At 39.5% G+C, this 20984-nt stretch overlaps 1 long non-coding RNA gene across 1 annotated transcript in view; it reads left to right on the top strand.

Moving 5' to 3' along the window:
* Window positions 1-20435, top strand: part of LOC100578623 — a 36250-nt gene extending 15815 nt beyond the window's left edge. Inside the window, exons 2-3 of the long non-coding RNA XR_003305491.1 lie at window positions 20030-20177; window positions 20237-20435. This is a non-coding gene — a long non-coding RNA (uncharacterized LOC100578623). The remainder of the gene's footprint in view (window positions 1-20029; window positions 20178-20236) is intronic.
* Window positions 20436-20984: the final 549 nt, after the last annotated feature.

The raw sequence follows: 20984 nt of genomic DNA, 5'->3' as shown, positions 1-20984 counted from the left end.
ATGCAACTTGGACGTTATAATGGAGGAGAATGAGAGGTCTTGTTCAACAATATTCGTTTTTTTTTACTCGATTTATCTTTTCCGTAATTGCAGACTCCTTATGTATCTTCCAATTTTTCTTCCTCTTCTTTCTCTCTTGGCTTTCCCTTTTCCAATAATGAAAGGTTATCGTAATTCTTTTCTCGAGTAATACTAAATTCTAATACTATGTTTCTCGAAGAATGTTGTATGATGTACCAGGTATGCAATAAATATCACGGACGCGACGTGTGAAATAATTTAAAACGACCAGTTTAGTTTCTCAACTTGTGTTCGAAACTCATTCCGCGAGACTGTTAACAATTTTATCGGTAAACTCACATCTTCGAATCCCGGTGTTTAGAACGAACGCTCTTCCCCTTCCACCGGTGAAATCGTTCACTGGATCGTCTGGAAAAGAGGGAATAAAAGAGCGTAATTAAAGGCTTTCACGGGTCAGTCGTGATTGATGAAAGAAGTCGCGAAAGATGTCGCCGATTTTTCCAAGCCAAGCGCTCGTCGACCGGACTCGTCCGTAATCTCGTCTCGCTAGCGAGATTGTTTGAACGAAAAACACCGTTTTTCGCCGTTGTCGCCTCCAATCCATCATCATTATCATCCCCCCAACAGCCACCGTGCGAGATATTATCGCGATCTACTCTCGGCTTCCTCCGGCAACGCTTGTTCCGATTTCCCGCCGATAAAGTGAATGACAGTAAAACTGGTAAGGCTTGGAGGAAAGAGAGAGAGGAACGATTTAACGCCGTTCTTGTCTCACAAGTTTATTCGAAATTTCATCCAATCGATAAATTCTGACAAGCGATAATACCCTTCCTTTCCCTAAAACGTATATTTAAATGCACTCTCTTTTTTCGATCGAGCGTGAGATTTGTGATCGTTTTCGAAATCAATTAGATTTTTTGCTTATCAGATTAAAGATTTAGATTAAGTTCGATCGAATTTGTAATCGAATGGTACCATCCAACGAGAACGTCTCGCGTTCCTTCGATTTTCCACCGTTTAAGTTCCGTAAATGTAATCGGTCGGTTTTCGAGGATTAGTATTCAGACGAGGCGACCCTCCCCGTATATCACGGCGTGCGTTTCGCCTGTGTTTTCAGCGGGCAGGAACGTGGGAAAAGAGAAGGCACGGAGATTACAACGGGCGTAAAAGCATGATGTAAAGCTCGTACAGGTGTCTCCTCGCTCCCCATTGGCCGGCAGCCTCTTGTTTCCCGATCTTTCCCGAGTGTTCGCGCGGAATATGAATCGCGCTCTATCTTGAACAACAAGGAGCAATGCTTTTGTGTAATGAAACTTTGACGAAGAGAAATGCGGTTTAAATTATTGCCACGGTAAGATAGGGAATCGGATCTTATTTAACACGTGAAACCGTCATTAATCAAACGGAAACGGAAATTATTTCCTCCATTGTTGGAGAACTATGTTACTATATACTATACTTCTTCGATCTTTTAACGATTTTTTAATTCCATTATCACAGTTCGAATTATTTAAATAATTCAATTCGAGAAAATTTGAAGAAACGAAGATATCGAATGAGCATCACTTGGAATCAGATGGACAATCTTTTTCTTTTTCAACGAACGATAAATTACTCGGCGCGATTTATTATTCCATTTGTGTTATCCGTTCGATTCGAACGCGTGTGACCTCGCCATTTTGATCGGCAGGAAATAGGAAATCGGCGGCGAATGCGATACACGGCTGGAATCGGCGATCGCCGGTTACGATAACGATGTCGTTAGAGGGAGCGGCAGCCACCGATACGGCTGGCCGGCCGATAAAAGCGCGGCTAGACGTGGCGCCAACGAAACGTTTCGTCCCCGTAATTGTTAATTAGCGCTAGGTGTCGCGGTGGATCGTCTCTTTGCTCTATCGCGTCACGTGAAACGCGCGCGAGGACGAGTTTTAAATAGCTGCGATGACCGCACGCGACTGCAGTGCTATGCAGTTTGGTGGCTGGTTGCCTCGACCTCACAGTGTCGTTTCACGGCCATCAACCAGGATTTTAACCTTAGAGATGGCGATATTAATGGGAATTACAGCCGGTCGTAAAACTATCCTCGAACGTTATATCGAGGAGATTCGTGTGATTCGATAATTTAATTAAAGCTTTGATGATATGAATCATACATGAGATGATGGAAATCAATCTTTAAAATTTTTTGAAATATTCGAATATAATCTTACGTATCCGGGAATATTTTTTATAATAGAAATGAAAATTAAAGTTTCAACGAGGGTAAAGCAGGATTGAAGATTCGAATTGTTGTTCGATTATTTTTAGTTCAGCTTCACTTTTGATGCTTTGCAGATTTCTGCAAATTGGACCGTTGGCGGCCAATCTAATTAATTAAACAGATCTCGTTCTCGTAAAAAAAAAAAAAAAAAAAAAAAAAAGAAACAGACGTTCTAAAAAATGATTACAGTGCCCGCCAACAATGGAACGAATGGAAACACATTTTTAAATCTTTAATTAAAATCCGCTAATTAAAACCTGCCTCTGATTCACGATACAACAAAGGCGACAAGGCAGAAATTGCGGTGTACACGCACGCACGCACACCGTAACAGGTGATTACGCGACTGTCCGAAAAGCAAGGAACACCGGCCATAAACGGAGAAAAATAATTAGCAATAAAGTTCCGCTAGACACTCGTTATCCCACTCCGGGATAACGCCTATACCTAAATACACACTGTGCATAAACGATACTCGCGCCATTCATAGCAAATTTTAAGAATCGCTAGATTCACGAGATCTCCCTCGAACAACTCGATTTTTCGACTTTTCTGATCGCTGATCGTTCTCGAGTGGTTAATTCGTTGTTAATTCGCGCGCAAACGATACGTATCGTAAACGTTAAATAATAAATCGGGCTTAGCAATGCCCGAAAATTCGATTCCCTCGATAATGCAGCGTCGAAACGCAGCTCCCTTTCCGCGAAATTCGGCTGGGCGAACGATTATTTTTTGGGCCGATAAATCAAATCGCGTTTGGCGATTTAATGTAAATATTCTGTGGTCTTGTTACCGGTCTTGTTGGCGATATACTTTGTTGGAAGATAAATAAAGCGAGATGGAAGGAAAGGGGAGGGGAAAAAAAAAGAAAGAAAGGGGGGGAAAAAAAGGGAGAAGGAAACGAGAGAACGTCGGCTTCGGTTGATGAAATATATCGTTTCGCTTATTACCGTTTAATTATTGGATGTACTAATAATAATGGTGATTTACAATCTGCTTGAAGCGTTACAGCGTTTACGAGCCATTAGTTGGAAAGATTTACGGATGGAACGGTTGCTTCCTCATCCTACCATCGATTGCTTGTTTTAAATGAGTTTGCTTCGATTTATCTTGATTAATTACGGGAATATACGAGTATACGGGAGGCGAGTATCCTCTCGAAACGTTCATAAAGCTTTCAATTATTTGCTTAACGATATACGTGGCGAACGATTTCTATTTTGCTCGTGTTTCGAGGTTGACAGTTCTCGCGATGATCGTGCAACTGTGTTTTTCAATTCTGAGATGATTAAACTTCGATCCTTGTCAGTTTCTTGTTTCATCATCGATTGCTCGATTCTTCGTAAAATTATTGTTAAAAGAATCTGTACAGTTACAAGTTATATCACGTTACAATTTGTCAATTTATTAATTTATTAACGATTGACAAATTATCAAGGAATTAAATTAAATTGAAAGAAAAGAAGAACAAATTGTTGGAATATATAGGTACGAATTTTGTTAATTTATTACGAAAGAATAAATGGAAGGACAAACTGTGTGTATCGATCAATTAAAACGTCATTAATCGATGGATGAAAAGGAAACCAGAAGTTAAATCATCGTATTTACGTGTAAGAAAAATAACAAATTTATAGCCGTAAGCTGATCCGTGCCAAATATTACCAATATTCCGGTTGCTCAAACACACGTTTCAAACTTTCATCCCGTAAAATTATTCAATTATTATCAATCCGTTCCCTCCGGAGAACCTTGGATACGCGTAAACTCGCATTCCGTACACGTAAGCTTGACCAATTTTACGATCCTCGATATATACCCGGCCGAGACTACTCGTTAACCACGTACGAAACGCGATTTTTCAGGCTGAATCACCATTCCGTGCACCGGAGCCATCAACGTATTCTCATTTGCTCCGTGGCAACTTTCTCGAAACCGTTAAAACCCGGGGCCCCCTGTTATTGCACAAACTTTTATTCATATCGCGCGTATATAACACCGAGGCTCGTTATTATTGAGATAACTTTCCACTCCTCCGTCCGACGATTACATCCGTAAACAGTACGCCAGTTAAAACTGAACTGGCCGTGGCAATATCGACGTCCAGAGAGGCGGCGACGGTTGACCGGCAAAAACGTTATTGAAATTCGCGTTTAATACCCCCCCTTCCCCCACCTTGGCCGCTAAATTACCGTTTCTCCCCCCTCCTCGGCCGCGTAAAACGTTGAGAGAGAGAAAGAAAAAGAGAGAGAAGGAATAAAAATCTCATTTCCGTCCATGTTTTCTGCGTTTTCGCACTTGTCGAGGCCCCCCTCTTTCGATTGTAAACCGACGAGACGAAATTAAAGCTCGACGACTCGGCATTCGTGCAACGTCTCGTCCCGAACAGGGGATCGTGTGGAAGATTTTTACGAGATTAAGGATCTGTCGAAAGGGTTGAAAGGAGACTGAGAGACTTGATAAGGTTTTTTCTTTCTTTCGTGTCGTGTGACGATGGAATTCTTCTTCTCAACTTGAAAATGTGAAACGATTTTAAGGATAACGAGGAACATTGGGTATTGGGATTAATAAGATACTCATACTCTAGTGAAAGAGAATAAATTAAAAAGAAAAATTGATCTAAGTTTTCACATCGAGAGATATTGAAAGAAATTAAGAAAAACTCGAAGACAAATTAAGTAATGGTGATGAAAAAATATGTTTGCGCTTAGAAAAATCATATGATTTTCGATATATAAAAAGAAATTAGGAAATTTATTTATATTCATCTATTTTCATTAAACATTGAAATGAGAGAAATTAAGAAAAACTCGAAGACAAATTAAGTAATGGTGATGAAAAAATATGTTTGCACTTGGAAAAATCATATGATTTTCTATATATAAAAAGAAATTAGGAAATTTATTAATAATAATCTATTTTCATTAAACATTAGAATGAGAGAAATTAAAAAAAACTCGAAGACAAATTAAGTAATGGTGATAGAAAATGTTTGCACTTAGAAAAATCATATGATTTTCGATATATAAAAAGAAATTAGGAAATTTATTTATATCCGTTTATTTTCATTAAACATTAAAATCCGTATTTATTTTACAAAATTGAGGGAAAAGGAGGGAAAACACGCTAAAAAACACGGGATGATTATCGACGAATGGATGCTCGTGGACACGTTGGAGTGTGACACCCGGCGTGAGTTGAAAAGCGTCGGCTCCCGGCAAAATTCGAAATTAATCGGATCGAAAGAACGGGCCACTCGATTTTCTATTCTATCATTTACATATGAGGCGAGGTTGCTTGAAGCCGACTGCAAACACGAGCCTCATTTAGAGTGGTCACTTTCGAAAGCACTCAGCCGACGACCCTCGAAACCGCATCGGGAGCCGGGAACTCCCGTTGAATTGAGTCCTGATATAAACGTTATCGATTGAAAACTGGACGGCTGGTTAGCAGGCAGTACATTTTGTTCGGTGTAATTGTTAATTCGTTGCATCACCCCTCCCTCTCTCTCCCCCGTCCCTCGATCGCTGATCGAGCATTTTTGAAAATCATCATCAGCCCACCGTGCCCCATACCCATACACCAACCGATTGATCGATGAACTGCTAACGCCACGTTTCAATTTCATTTCAGGCGACAGTCAGCCTGTAATGACGTCCCCATTTTCTTTTTCCCGTTTCGCCCACCGATGAAAATTTAATATTTGACTCGATTAATCGATTATCCGGTTATTAAACTATCCATTAATTATCAATAACCGAGGCCTTGGCCATGATGTACTCGATTCAAAATCATTTAATCATTCCATCTTTAAACGCGTAACATTTATGATGCGATGATTTATTGCGCGTATTATGAATTTTAAATGTTTTAAATTCGGGGAATAGGATTTTTATTAATCGACTCGATAAACTGTTCGAGTAAATCGAGAGGATTGTTGGATGATATAAAAATAACTGAAAATGCAATTTTTTCTATAAATTGCTCTCTTTTATATTTTGGCGAATATTCGAAGAAGATTCCAAGGAAATACACGTGAAAGGAAAATTTTTAAAAATTGTCATCGAAAATTATTTTTACTAACGCATATTATATTGAGAGTGAAGATATATATATTCATAGCAAATAAAAAATAATCTAGAATAGATAGAGGCTCTAAATCTAATCTGAAACCGAGGTGAATCGAGATCCTTTTGTGTTTTGTAAATTCACAAACGAGGAGGATCGCAATCGCAAAAAAAAATACAAAATTACGTATCCTTTATTATTTGCACAGGTCTTTTCTAATGCCAATAAATATTTTTCATTTCGTTTCTTTCATATTTCCTCGTCGTGTTTCAACACGGCATTCATTCACGCAAGGAGGAAACGTTCTTTTTGCATTACACCTTATCATCGTAAATTAAAATTCTTACCAAGTCGCCGTTTATTCTCGGGACGAGTCGTTGAAAGCGGCTCGATGCAAACGAGCGATCGTGTTCCAGCAACACGGCCGATTCGTTCGCTCGTGTTCGAGGCATAGGATTCAACGGGGCTCGAGTAATCAGCGAAACACTTCGTATTCTTCCTGCTTCTAATATTCTCGGGACGTGCACCGACTCCTCTCTTAGGGGACCACCGGCCTCGTCGCTGGTACCGGTTCTCCATCGGGTTATTACGAGCCAGCCTCCCGCTAACCAACGTACGTTTTGTCGGCACGAAAATTCTTCGATCCGTCGTGTGAACACGTCCACCTATCGAACGGTGCGATACGCAGTCACGCGACTGGAATCGAGTCGTTTCGTGTTGAAAATGAAAGTGGAGGAAAGAATCTTAGAATTCAATGAGTCGCGTCAAATCGATTCAATCTATACGGTCTTTTACATTCTGTTGTATTAATCTGTTCGCGAAGAATGGTTGAGATCAGAGAAGAATTGGTTGTTATGCTCGAATTAATGAAATGATTTTAAATTAAAGAGATTTAATCGTCACGACAGAAAAGAAAGTTCTGGATTTTTGAGATTGATATAGAAATGATAGTAGATAGAATAAATAGTAGATCTTCATGATTACTTTTAATTAGAAAAATGAATCTTCAATTTTTCTTATTAAAGTAATCTTCTACAGGTGCGGAATCTTCACGGAATTTTATCTTTCATGGGTATTATTCTTGCAAGCAATGCAACTTGTCAGGTTGTACTTCAACGTCTACGAAGAACATTCTTCGTATCCTTGAAAGCGATACAAGTTAAACATAACTTGTTGTCCAACAAGCGAAGAGACATTTTTTTAAAAAATATCGCTTGAAACAACTGTTAATCAAACTACAATTTTATCCGATTCAAAAATCTTGATCAAAAAAATTTTTTTTCGGTTCTATCCTCGAATAAAAAAAAGCGATAAAAATTCCAGAGCGTTTCATATCTTCGAAAGATTGCATGCAGCGCGCTTTCGTTTGTGCTTCTCGTTTTGCCTGTCGTTTTTCATTCACCTTCGATATTCCAGATCCATCAAATCTAAAGCAAACAAAGGCTTTAAAATCTCGATCGAGGACGAAATGGCCAATCGAAATAGCCACGGATGGCGCGTTTACAAGTTCGTAGTAGTAGCGGAGACAGAGGCTCTCGAGAGGCGCAAAACGAAAGCCGGAAGTGTAACAGCAAACACTATGGAACACGGGACAATGGGCGCATAGCCGTATAGCCACGGCTCGTTCAATTGACGTGGATCCTTAACATCGTTTTGCAGATCGACGACGATGAAGCGCTCGCGGAAAACGTCCACTCGATACCTGGCCAACGTTGAGCGGCCTCTAAACGCCTCTGCTGAATTGTGAACATTCAATTTCCGACGGATTTCTATTTACTCTCTCGTTCCCCGTGTGTGTTGTTTGACACGTTGAGCAGTCAGCCACGAGATCGTGCGCCTGCCGAGCATTGTAGTATTTCGCCTGGACTCGAGGAATTAAGTCGTTCCTCGTTGCCCATTTATGACCGTTCGAACGTTTTCTATTCAAACAACCGGGCGAGAGAGAGAACCGCCGTCCTTTTTTTATCTTTTTTATCTTTTTTATCCAAACATTTTTTTTTTTTCGATCTTTCTTCTTTTTTCTTTCTTCATCCTCTCGTGACGCTTCTCGCCTCTTCGGCCTCTTACCATTGGTCGGTAATCTATAAGCTTATATATAGCCGGCAGCAAAATTTTCTCCGTTCCGTGGGCGGTCTCTTGGACATTTTTCGATTTTTGACACTCAGTACATAAATCAATCTGCGAAAGATTTCCTGTTCCAATTTCGAAAGAATAATGATCTTTGTTAATAGAAAGCTGTGGACAGGTTGGATGGGATGAATGTCCCTCAAGCTGGATCTTTTTTTCTTTCTTTTTATTTCAAGAACTCTATTTTGAAGAAGTCTCTGAATGCTAGTATATTAAAAAGTTTATTAGAATTTTAAAGGATTCGAAAGTTTCGAAAAATTCGTCCGCGTTAAATGATATCCAGTCACTTTTTGCTCGCTTCGTGAGGAAGGATTTGTTTGTAAAACTGTCCGTGAAACGGTTTAACAGCTTATTCATGAAACACATTCATAAAGGACTTTTCAACATATTCCCGAACGATTGGCCTCGAATAACATAATAGGCCTTTCAACGCTTTAATCCGTTATCTACGTTTTCGAGCCACCATTCGAACTCTGGAACTAGATCGAGATCCAAGCATTCGACGAATGCGATCGTGTGGGTAGTTTTCAAGTGGCGCACTTCCACTTTTCAACTGTCTGTAATTGCCGATATCGGGCCGATATCGTACGTCATTCCTAATGGATCGTACTTTCACCGTTCCCTGCCACGCTTACCTTAATTACCCTCGTATTTTATTTGCACAATTATCGCGACAAGATTTCATATTAGCCCCTATCACGATGTTATTTGGATCGGATTGAATTCCGATCAATGATCGAACGCCTTACATATATACAGCAACAACTCTTCCCTCTTCTCTGTATAAAGGAAAGAGAGAGAACAGAAATCTTATTCTCGGAAAATATCATCCCTTATTGAAATAACAACGAAACATTTCTGTCTCCGAATTTTCCCGCCCAAAGGGAGAATTGTTCGACGTTTGTTGCAACGAATCAAAGGGCAAAGATTATTTACCTCGACGATTTTATCGTCGAGCTCGTCGAGTCCAATTTTCAAAGCGGATTTCTATTTACCTCGGTTCCTGCCACTCTTCTTGGCCGGCCATTCAGATCCATTGTGTCCAACCGGCCTTTTCATCGCTGGTGGACATCGTTCGGCCTCTCTAGCTGGGTCGCCTAGCGTCTGGCCGCCATAAATCGCGCGCGACGAGCGGCCAGGAATGTCGCGACGTCGTCGGCTCGCCGCGGGAGAGAAAATCGCCTTTTGTCCCGGGCCACGTTAATAATTACTCATGCAAACGAGCCGTACGAGAGGGACGAGGGCCATTCACTCGACCTTCGCGCCGGAAGTTCCGCCGCTCCTCCCGCCCCCATCCCCTCCCCCTCCTCCGCCGTTTGTCGCGACCCTTTCGCGGATTTCCAGCTTGGGAATATCTTTGGGGGAGGGGGGAGGGGGGCATCGATATTTTGAACACGGCACGCGTCCCGAGATGGCGGAGTTGGATACGGTTGGACGCGTTTGACTGGCGGATCGGTTGATTTCACACGTTTTTGTGGCGGATAAGAATGGCCGCCATTATTCCTATTGAAATTTCAAAGGGAGTTGAAAAGCTTTAGAAGAGTTTCCACGGGTGTTAACGATATTTTTTTGAAATTGGATAAGGATAGGATCGTTAAGCGCGAGGGAATTGGAGAAGGAAACGTGATTTAATGTGTTTTGATTGCCTCTATAATTGGGCAAAGGCAAATTGACCTTTTGTTTTTTTTTTTTCTTTTTGTATAGTGAATTGATTTTTGGAAATTCGTGATCCTATTTTTATTGATACATTTATTCTATTTTTTAAATGGGAAAATTTTTTCTGATTATTCACTTTGTAAAAATATGAAAGATTAATAAAAAAGAATAGAAATGAATAAAAGTGAAGTTAAAAAATAAAAGAGATAAGTAGTAAAACAAAGAATAGATCTGAAGATATCTAGATTTAGATTCTTGGCACTTTGGTCTTTTTTTATAGAATATTTTTTTTTTTGGCAGAGTAACTTGAAAAATGTTTCTTCTGCACAATGGGAATTTTATCTTTGATTTTTATCGCGATCATCCGTGGGTTATATGCAGCCAACGTGTTGTTTCAGTTTCATCTTATTTTGTTGTTTTTTGGACGTCTGATAGTTTGGGATGTTGGGATGATAGGGATGGAGGGTGGAGATAGTGTAGCAGATAGCCTGACATCTTGGAAAACGAATGAGGGTTATACTATGTATACTGAGTGAAGAAATTTGAATATACAAAAAACTATAAAATATATAAAATAAAATTTAAAAATGAAACATAAAATATCAGAATGTCAAAAAAACTTTATATTATTTGGAATAATAAAATAAGAAAACAAAATATTAGTTTGATATTAAACTTTGTAAAAATTATTATATAAATAGTATAAGTAGAAAAGTATAATTTCTTCGAGATATTAATCAAAATGGACAAAAAGATATTAAAAATAAAGCGGTAAATAATTAAGTAATAAGTAAGATGGGGAAAATTAAAAATTTAAACAAAAAACACGCTTTTATAAATAAAAAGATTAAATGTATATGTGAATGAATTGTTCAGAAATGATAAAAATAATAATAAGATATAAAAAAAATAAGGCATGAAATTGAAAACAAAGCAATGCGTAAATGTGTAAGAATACAAGTAATTGAAGATGATAAAAAGATTCAAATTACAAAAGATAATGAATACTTTGAAAACCAATGAAAATTATAGGCTCGAGGATTGAATCTCGAGCTATTAAAAATAGTAACAAGCAAAGGAAAAATAATAATATATCGATTCAAATAAATTTTTTATCGATTATTTTAAGAACGGAGCAAAAGAAATAAGATTAAAAAGTATTCATCAACAATTTAAATTCCATATCTTCCATATCCTTTGTCAAGATACTTAAGAATCTAATCTAATATTTTTATTAAAAATACACTTTTATTAAGAATAAAAATGAAAAGATAACATTAATTCTTTTCACAATAGCAGGTGTTTTACGACACCTAATATTCCTTCCTGACCTATTTCCAACACTTTTCACCCTCTCTCGAGTCCCCTTGTTACTCTCATTACCATCTTTATAGAACGATCTCATCAATTCCTACGAACCACTCCAAACATCAATTACTACATAATTTCCTTAAAGAGCATCATTTTCTTTTTTTTTTTTCCCCCATTTATCCTATTTTATCCCTTTTTAAAGAGATATTTTTCCAATAATTATTGGAACAATGAATAGGAAAATAATTCTTATTACAAGATTATCGTAACATTTTTGATATTATCGACAGAAAAATCTTTTTTTGAACGCGGAATTTTATTTTATTAGAGATAACACTTCAAAAATTTCAAAAATTTCAAAATTCATGTCTATATTTATCCACGATATATTAAATACTATCGATATTCGTTCAAAAGGATCTGTCTCTGTTAAAATACGAGCAAATTCGAAAACAAAATTGCTCAAAGCAAATCGCGCGGGGAAGAGTGGCTTGTTAACATCGCTATTCCTTAAAATTCCACACCGGTGTACAGATAATGCTTACTGTGTATACCGGATGATCGGCCTGTAGCTGACACAATACGCGAGCTCGTTTGCCCAACTGTGCACTCCTCCTTACCTCTTTGCCCGTTGTGACGCACGCTAATTAGAATAAACAGGTTGCCGACAGCGGCCCCTCACGTACCATATCGAGCGCTCGATTGAGCATTGCGATGCTATCGTCTCGACAACGAGGGCCCTGTTGCATCCGCGATCTCGTAAACTCGTTCCTCCTCGCCATGGGACGGGAGGAGGGGGAGGGGAGGCGCTTGGAGGACACGTGCTTGGGAGGAAGTTGGATCGTACACGAGAACGATTCGAGATTCAAAGATGAACACGCGATTCCACGGTTACGGCGTGATAAGTTTTACGGTATGTTATTCGAGATAAGTCGTTCGTGTAATGATCGCGTTGTTAGGGGCGTGGGGAATAAATCGTCGGCTTTTTCAGTTTCGAGTAGGGATGGCTCGTTCCAAAAATCTTCGAAATCGGAAAAAACAAGATGAAGAGCGACGAAAACAGTAAGAAAATTTGTACATCATTGATCAATTAATTTGAGTTTGAATAATTCAACTTGTTAAAATTTTAATCCATAAATAAATAGAATATTCGGGAAAGAATAATCGAGATGTCATAAAATTTGTTTTTTTTTTTAGTTTTCAAAGAAAAAGATTAATAATATTGGCAACGAAATTGAGAATCGGGAAATATTCAAGGAATTTATATTTTTTTTCGCGATAGGACAATTATATTTATCCTCCAGCAGGTGAAGAAAATATCGTACAGAAGAATGGAATCTGGACTTATCTTAAATTAATTTTGTTAATTAAGGATCGCGTGTATCTTTTGTTGAATGAAATAAAATTTACTCCGTTTCCCTCCGAATATAGACTTATTCTTCCATGTGAAACATTCCGTGCGATGACACAGCTGGAATAAAAAGATCACCATTATCATCATCATCATCATCATCATCATCATCATCATTGCGCGGACCAATCTCGAAAGGAATTTCACGTCCCTTAATCCACGCCGCGGCGGGAACGAGGTTGCCCCGTTTTACGGCAACTTTCCTCGTTTTTTTCTCCTCTCCCTTGCTCTGTCACCGATCGCTCGTGAATTATGTATCACCGGCGGGGAGCAGATTATCGAGGCGACGACAAATGATTATATACGGGTCGATAAATTTGTTGGATCGATCGCTCGAAATTTCGAGCCGAGATCCTTGGAATCGCCGCCCGTGGAAGTAAAAATACTAGCCTTTTTTTCATTTCTCCATTTTTTTTTCTTCTTTTTTTTTTTTTTTCCTTCTTCCAGACGTCCCGCCACGGATTTTTATCCGCCGGCCCGATTCTCGCCGCTAAGTTACGCGCGTATTATGCGCTTGATAAGGGTTGCAAAGGAACGGGTGGAATAATAACGATGCGGGTTTTATTGTTCTCGCCGGTCAGAGGCGAAACATGGCGCGTAAAATTTCGACGAGACGCGAAAACCACACCGACAATTCGCATAACGCGGCTGTTCCGCGTGTAAATGCTGTCCTGTCGAGGGAAAATGGCGGACATTGGATGCCTCGTGAAAGGGAACTTTTCGTCGTGTTGAGAATTCGAGCAAGGGGGAAAAAGTGTAAAGTGATTTTGTTCTTTCGTTTTTTTTTTTTTTTGACGAAAATACAAGCCGTAACCTTGCGGTTACTTGTTTTACATTTGGCGTTTCAAGTTCGGAATCGACTCGAATTGTTTCTTTACGGTAAATTATTGCAACTGGTCTTTCTCCGTATCGACTTTATCGCATCGGAAATAACGATTTGACGTGTATAGAAAAATTTATGGAGAATATATTTTCAACAATTATTGAACTCGAGGGAGATATGTATGTTAGAATCTTTAAAGGTACGTGTATGCCTTGATTTATTTCTGTATAAAAGAAAAGAAATAATAATAATATTGCAAGAAAATGAAATATTAAGATGAATATATTCACCGAAAAAAAAGAAACATTCTCTTTAGAGAATAGGTTATGATTAAAAATAACGTAGATTAATGATGTATAGATTTGTTTCCCAACTTTTGTTGCTAAAATGCTTGATTCGAATTAAAAATAAAGAGAAGAAATAAACGAATGAAATACATCGAAAAATTATTTCGCAACGATTATTATATTCTTCTCACAGCGAGAGAGTATACGTAGAAAAATACACGGATCTTGTGGTATGCAAAAGGTTAAAATAGAAATAAATTCCGCAGTTCGATTGCACGGAATTGCACAAGTTTTCAAATCATCGTTGCTTGTCTTCCTCGGGCTAAGAAATCGAACAAGAAACAGTTTCAAGAAATCCGAAGGAGTGTACATCGATACATCGTAAACATTTGATAATTTCTACTCGTTTTCATTACGGCCGGTACGTTCGTGTACGCACGTGGTTCTTAATGTTTCCCAACCATAGGGAAGATATTTCATCGAGAGAAGGTCGTAAAAATTAGAATTTCAATGAGGAGCTGGGGAAAACGCGTGGCAATAAACGAACGAGGTTAACGATGTTAATACGACGGTAGAGGAGGAATCATTGGAATCATTGGAAGGAACGGTGAAGGAGAAGAGACGTTCCTGGACGTGGCAGGAAACTTGACGGACAAAGGGGGTAAAAGTGGCGAGATTATCGCTGCGATCAATGGCGACTCGCGTTGCAAAGGCGAAGAATCGACGCCTCGCGTCCCGATTAAGCGCCTACACGTCCGTCAATGGAGGACCAATTAATTTTCCTTCCGCTCTCTTTTTTCTTCTCCTTTGCTCCTCCCCCCTCGCTCCTCTCCTTCTTCCCTTTAATTACGTTGTATCCAGGAGAAGGAGTGACCGAGCAACTGTCTACGGTGAAAAGGGTAGGCGTCCTGGTTGGATATTAAGGATTAACTGTCGAACCATCGGCCAAACCTCCCTCGATTTTTCCTCTTTTATCACCTCTGGACGGTTCTATCCGTGCCCTCCCGTGGAGAATACGTTCTATAGTCTAACTCATGGCGATGGCAGGGTGTGAAGAGTTATTAAGCTTTTTCTTTTTTTTATTTTCCTCGCGAGAGAAAATAATCGCGAGCGTGATGGTTCAATTATCGAAGTTTTTGTTAATCGAGTTTAACGAGCAAAGGATTCTGTAAGAAGAATCTCCGAGGAGAATTGAATTTTTACAATTTTAATAGAGATGAAATTTGAAACGGTAAAAACTCGACACTCGTTCAATTTCTTTTCTCCCTTTTTCACAAGTATACTAAGATCGAAATTAAAATCGAAGACGTGGCGATCTAATCGCCATTGGAGGACAATCCAGACATCAGATTAACGAAAAGACGAAGGAAACGAGAGATTTCTTCTTGGTGGACGCGTTTGCACAATGAATGGCAATCCTCTTTTCCATAGATCGGAATCGGAAATACGGAGAATATTCAGTTGCGCGCATCTTGGATGACTGGAGAAAAGTCAGCTCGCTCCTCTCGAATCGCTTCAACGATAAAATTTCACGCCTACACGCGTTCGCCCCGTTACGATTTTTCGATCGTAGAAGCAAACGCCGACGATTGGAAACGGAGAGAGCAACGGAGGGATTAATTTATGCCTTGCATACCTTGCTTGCTGGCTTTCATAGAAAGCAAGGTGGATTAATATTTACAGCTACTCGGAGGTTATCATTTTCCCACAACGATTCGACGTCCACCGTCTCTCATCATCCGCTAATGAATAAAATATCCCTCTTGCCCAACCTTCCCTGTTATCTTCCCTCATTTGACCGAAAACACCCATTTCTATGTACGTTCTCACCTCTCGATCATCTCGATCCCGTTCCAACCTCTAAACTCGTCCTCGAAATTAACCGGCCGCGAGATCCGAGAGACGATTCGACGATGCATAATTCATAGGATGATGCGAGAAGAAAGTCTAAGTACGCACCTATATATATATATATATATATCCCTACCCTCGTTATCCGTGAGAGCTCGACTGTTAACGATGCAATAGACACATCGTGTCGGATCAGGTTGGATTGGTCACGAAACAACACACCGGTTCCAACGAACCGGCTCGCCGAAATCGGTTTCGCCGCACTTTTAGACGTCAAGCCTGAAGAATTCTATCTAAGATCTGTTGTGACAGTTGAGCGATACCGTAATAAGTTTTATCGGATCTGAATCGGGTTGCGGAGCGAGCGGGTTTCATCCCGGAGGAAACGGTAGCCATTGCGACCCGAAGGCGAGGAGGTGGGCCCCCCCTCTGATCAAATTATAAGCGTACACCTGGCCTTCCAGCGCGCGCTCATTTGCATACGATTTGAACGGAGACCCTCCTCCCCTCCCTCCTTTGTACGTTCGTCTCTCTCTCTCTTGAACACTCGCCTATACAGTAAGCCGCAAAAGCGTGTCGTGCAGCGTTTTGTTTTTTTCGATCTGGGCGCACTAATTGGGATTTAAGTGGCGTAACGAGTTCTGGAAGATTGTAGCGGAGGATACGAGGAATGATTATCGCGCCCGTGGATCCTTGGATCACGTTAATTTTGATCGAATTATTTTTCACAATTTTTATTCTCGAGATATTCGTATTCGTACAATTCGATTTTCTTCAAATCTTTATTTTTTTTTTTTTAATTTCGCATAAATTTAAACTAGTTTCGAGATTTTATAAAATCCTTTTACGAGGAAATTTCGATTCGTATTATGTACAACGAAAGATAAAGGAATCTTAGAATTTTGAACGTTATTGTACCAAGTCCTCCCCCTCGAGCCCATACCAAAAAGGAACCAGCAAACTACTACAATTACTTATTTCAAACAATCACACATTGTCCCTTGTATTCGAACCACGCTACTAACAACCTATTATGCTCACTCTTTCTTTCTCTCTCTCTCTCTCTCCACCCCCATCGACTGCGCCACTCGTCTGCTCCGTTCTCGTTTCTCCTCCAAGAGTACAACCGTGCACAGGTATTATAAATATTCCAAAGCACCATCGAATCACCACGCGTCCACCACTCCGTGAACCACGGTGAAATTGAAAAGTATTTCATCGAGCGATCCTCGTCCATCCAGCAGATGACCGACGCTCGAGGCGCCCCCTCACCCTCCGTGAAATGTGTTTTAGCCGGCAGCTGTGTGCGTTGCTCGGTCTGCCGATAGAAATGTATGGCATTTTTATGCAAATCTTCCGCCGTCTTCCGGCTGAGGCTGCCTCTTTCCACCCAGCTCGATCGGTCGAAGTTCGGCTCCAACATCGACCTGCCTTTGTTTTATCTGCCTTGCTAATATTTGTTCTATCTTATATAAATATATATATACATACGGGTAATTTGAATATCGAGCAAGTTTTACTATTCGAATTGGATTCTTGTTAAGAGACGCGTTAATTTGTTCTCGTTGGGGAAAGAGAGAATGAGAGAGGGAGGATAATTATTCGGTTCGAATTATCGGAGGAGGCTACATTACGAGGGTAAATAGCGGACTGATAATAAATTGCTGGCTGAAGTAACTACGATTGACTGGAAGATCGTAAATCGCCGTGAAATTCCTCGAATGGAATTCCAAGTTGGTTGGATCGTAACAGCGCCGTTACGAAATTAATCGACCCGAAGAAGTAATCTTTAATAAGCGATATTAAAGCGAATCGGATTAATGCGTCTCCCGATGCGATTTATATTTTATCGCTCGAGATAATAATATTTATATAACGCTTAATATAGCGGCTCTAATTTAACGATAACTCGTATCACTTTTCCATCAAGCAGCACTTTGTTGTATAATATCTCCTTGTGTACTCTTCAGAATTACTTCCCATTCTGTGTTATATTTATTCACGAAAAATATTCGCAATATTCGTTTCTTTCTTTCCTTTTTCTCGAAACAAACGTTTCGAGTCACTTGAAGATTCGTCGCCTTCCTCGATCGAATCAACAATGTTCAACGCGGTCCTCTTTGAAATTCTCCCTACGAGGGCTAAGTAGTTTTGTCTACGCCTCAGACTTTAGCCTCTAGTCTGGAGGATGAACAGAGAGAGAGACGCCGAAACCTTGTGGAGCGGAATAAATTCGCGGGAAGACGGATGCGGCTGGCAGGTCGAACGGGAACGAAACGAAGGTGTCACTCTCGCGATCCGCGTTTTCCCTACGTGCCGCAATAAATCCACCGTGTACACACGCGTGCTCCTGATCCCATTCCATTCTAGGACGGCGTGGCGTTCTGGTGGTGGTGTTGGTGAGGCAGGGCGAGAAAATAAATTAAAGTCCGCCGGCCTTTTAAAATAGCTTCGTGCGCTTTGGTCCTCCCCTCCCTCGTCGTTGAATATGCAAATATATGTTGATTCGAGAGATTTTTAGGCGCATGACATAATGATGATGACGAGGATAGAATATTAAGGGATCTACCCGTTCGAGAGTCTCCCTCCACCCTATAATTTCTGAGCCGAGCCTTCCCTCTTAAAGATCCACATTCTCACGAGAGGAGAGGATCTTTAAAAGGCGGACCACTGGTCATTACGTACAATTTCGTTTCGTGGACTAATCGCTTGGTAGAATTCGAGTCTTGGGATATTTTCCCAAGAACGATATTTAGCGAGGATTTTTGTGCACCGCGGTCTAATTATCTTTGAAATTTTCAATCGTATTTTTTATATTTTACATTCTTTTCTTTACAGGCAGGGCAAGAGGAGGAGGATAATTTGGTATTAATTTATTATCAAGTTGATATCATTTCGTTGCGGCTATTTTTATTTTTTCGGTCGAATGGATCAGAAAAATGTATTCGAAATTTCGTGTATTATCGAATTATCGAATTATCTATTCGAGCGCGCAATTAGTTTCAATGGAGTCGATTAATTCGTACATATAAAATAAAAGGTTATAAACATTCTTTATTCTTTTTCGATGAAAACGTTGAAAAATTCGAAAATCAGATCTAACTTAATTTTTCCTTTCGAAAGGGAGTAATAAACAACTTCGATTTCATAAACTTCTTTCGAGAAGTGGTAGGAGAAGTACAACAGTATCACGTTCTTTAAAAGTCTGCATAGCCGCTTAAATCAATCACGATAAATATACCACGCCTTTGCCGCTTGGAAAGAAAATTCAGTCTGACTTTATAAACTGCATTGTTCCGCGAATTATTTCCCTCTCTCTGACAAGCTTCAAGCTAACGCAACGTATTTACACGCCATTTGAGCATTGCGAAACTTGTTGTCCATAGTTCGACGTGTAGGGCGATCGGCAGAAAGATTCTTGCCGCAGATACATCGTTATGTCCAACGGTATGACGTATCGCTGCTCGCGAAATAAATTTTCGTCCAACGGTGTTAGACAATTCGGGGAGATAAATCGCGGCCTGCGCCGCGGAATAGTTAAACACCGAGGCCGAGGCACATTCGAGCACGATCGCCATAAATCGCGATCGTCGCTCGCAAGGGCGTTACACCGAACGTTAATTATCAGCACGGACGATTGAATTGACACGATAAAAACTAGCTGCCCGTTTTGGGCCCCGGGGGCTGACAGGGGAAGGATCTTGAAGTGTGGTCCCTCTTAACTAATTGTACACACTTGTTATTAAGTCTGTGAGAAATATTTTTTTTAACCTCTTCCTTTTTTCATTTAATCGAACGACGTCTACTTTTTGGCTGATTTATTTCCATTTATTTTAAAGAAAATTAAATATATACAATTTGAAGTTAGTTGTCGATTTCTTTGCGATTTTTACGACGCGTAGAATTATTTTGAATTAATAATATCGGAAGGAATGGTTGAATGATATAGAAATGTGAAGAAGATATAAAATAAAAAGATTGATAAATGAAATTCCTGTTTTAATCTGTTTCGATGGTGTAACAGATTTAATATATTACGTTTCTTTCAATCTTTTTAATCATAATTACGTTATTTACAATTATCTTCAGAATTGTTATAAATTTTTCAGTTACGAAGGGAATAAATTTGAGGGAATATCAGAGGGAAAATATTATTCTCTTCTCGTTATTTCTATAAGAGAGTCTGTATAAGATATATTCTTTTTATTTTGCAGAAGAAAGTATGCATGGGCAAGAAGGAGCGGAGTACACGTGTTTCAAAGGACATGAGGGATGCGCCTAGATACCTGGGTTGATATTTAATAAAACCAAAGCGGTGGCCAAGACAAAGGGATACTTGGTCTGAAAATACGAGGAGCCAACGTAGGCAATAAGGTATCTTAATATCAACATACGTACTGACTCAAACATATATATTTCAGGAAAAGACGTTCCTCTTCGGTCCTAACTCGAGCAGCTCGATTAGATCCCTTTGTTTCATATGCGAATTTTACGTGTATTAAAATACATTTAGAGAAGAGACGAACATGAAAGGTATATAATCGAAAGATGGTCTCGATTCATCATTCTAGAAAATTTTACTTCTAATAGAAGTAAGTGAAGAGATTTTAATCTATCTTTTTCTATCTCTCTTTAAATATTCCATTCCCAAATTTAGATAATATCTACGTCATATATATTATTTATTATTATTTTTATTATTCAGGAAGATGACGATATACGAAAGCACACGTAACTTATGAAATATATATCGCATCTATTTTTATTTTTAGTTTCAATTAATAAAACATTTTGAACGAAAAATTTAAAAAAGAGAATTAAAGGAGATATCTCACCTTGGTTGAATTGATCCATGACGATTAATTAACTCAATCCAAATCAGCTCATCTCCCGTAATAACATTACGTTTCTAGAAATGGTAGGCAAGCAGTCTCGTGCGCTTTATATCATCCCGATAAATTCAAGCTCTACGTTCATATTGAATTTCGATTTTTATACGCATCCTTAAACACTTCCATTACTTTGGCCAATAGCGCATCGGGCCGGTAGTCGCCGGTATGCGAGGTTTATGCATATTCGAACGGTGCACTCTGCATATAAATGCGATCTCTCCGCGTCCGAAAGACGCGTTCAAGAGAACGAGACGGGGGAATCGTTGGACCTGTACGA

The sequence above is a fragment of the Apis mellifera genome, linkage group LG10, assembly GCF_003254395.2.
Source record: "Apis mellifera strain DH4 linkage group LG10, Amel_HAv3.1, whole genome shotgun sequence".
In the NCBI taxonomy this organism is placed as follows: Eukaryota; Metazoa; Arthropoda; class Insecta; order Hymenoptera; family Apidae; genus Apis; species Apis mellifera.
This window is presented reverse-complemented; position numbering and strand designations above follow the sequence as displayed.